Below are 1,926 nucleotides of genomic sequence, written 5' to 3' on the forward strand. Positions count from 1 at the left end.
AAGTTTTTGTAAATAGTGAATATTTTTTATAATAAAAAAATTACCAATAAAAATTTATTACGTACAATGCACATATTTATTCCAAATTTAATAAAAATATTCACTTTTAATTTGACTCTACTTTTTCACTAAAAAAAATTATTTATTTGACTCTAGCCTTACAATACGAAAGATTAAAGTTACGATCAATTAATTTAAAAGAAAATATCATTGATGTTTTATAAAATTTTTTAGATTTGTGTCTTTTGAAAAGTAAAAGAAAAAATTATAGTAGAGTAAAATTTACCTGAAACCAAATAACACAGTGTAACACACATCTTTGATCAATATTAAAAAAAATTAGCCTGTATATAAAATCCTAAAAAATACAGTTCTATCTTTTTTAATTAAGTTAGCTTTAAAATACCAATAATGTTTTTTCATGTGCTACTTTTAATCTAAAATCCTAAAAAAAAAATTGATTTAAAATGTTATAATGTTATTATATTGACACAACACTTTATTTTTGTATGATAAATACAAGTATATTTTTATATAAAGTATTTAAAGTATATAAAAATGTACTCCTATTATAAAAAAAAATATTTAAAAAGCCATTAAATTTTTATATGTTATTAAAATTTAATAAATACAAGTACATTTTTATATGTTATTTTTAATTCAATGTACTAATAGGAGTTAAAATTAATTTATATTTAATAATTTTATACTAAAATTAATTTACTATAATCTTGTTTTGTACTTTTGTTTAGTATATTTTTTTATATTATATAGTATTTTTTCTAGTATCTTATTGTACAATGTGTAATTCGAATCAACATCATTCGAATTACATAGGAGTAATTCGAACCAGCTCAATTCGAATTATGTATGTTTCAGCTTTACATGTAATTCGAAGTAGCTCAATTCGAATTACATTCAATCCAAGTTCGAAAGATTCGAACTACATATATTTGTGCATTGATTGATTGGTGAATTAGATTTCGTTTTGGCTTATTCACGTAATTTCTTTCTCCCCATGGCTTATTTTTGTTTTTTACCACCAATTTTATATCATTTTGCTTTTATATTCACTTATGATATCTTATTTTCATTTTTTATTTTTTATTTCAAGTATGTGTTTATATTACATTTTTCTTACCAAAGATAGAGAAACTCGAATCCGCGACCTCTTAGGTGAATATAAGAAAGAAATGAGTTATAGCTCAAATAGCATAGTCTCCCTATACTTACCTAAAAGATCGCGAGTTCGAGTTTCTCTATCTTTAGTTAAAAAAAAGTATGTGTTTATATTATTATTATTATTATGACTATTTTTAAATTGAACCAATCTTAATATTATTGGTGTATAATTAATAGCTATCATTTCTATTATTTGTACAATTTTTTTTATAGAACTTTTTTACTTTTCAATCACTAATCACATTTGTTTATAGGCAAATTTTTTCTTTCGTTTTTCTTTTTTATTTTGATTAGAGTAAATTGTATGTATAATTTATACTTTTATTTGTGTATTTATTTAGGCATAGATGCAAGAGACTAGATATAAAGAACTATTTGGGTTAATAAAATTGTGATATAACTATTTTTGTAATTTAGAGTGTAGAATGATGATTGTATTTCTAGTTATATTTTTATAATTAACTTATTAGTGAGGCATCTATTGATCAAGTATATATTCATTCTACAAGAGTTAAGATAAGATATTGTGTATTTATTTTATTTTTAGTAATTTTAGAAGATGTTTAAACTAATAAAAATTATAACATCGTTTCTATTTTTTAAGTACAAATTAAATACAGCTATTTTAATTTAAGAATAGACAAAATAATTTAAGAAGTTTCATCAGGTAATAATATTAGTCATAGTACTTTGATTTAAAAATAAATATGATAGTAGAATATAATCAATTTTAGGTAGGTTGTT

The sequence above is a fragment of the Arachis ipaensis genome, chromosome B05, assembly GCF_000816755.2.
Source record: "Arachis ipaensis cultivar K30076 chromosome B05, Araip1.1, whole genome shotgun sequence".
In the NCBI taxonomy this organism is placed as follows: Eukaryota; Viridiplantae; Streptophyta; class Magnoliopsida; order Fabales; family Fabaceae; genus Arachis; species Arachis ipaensis.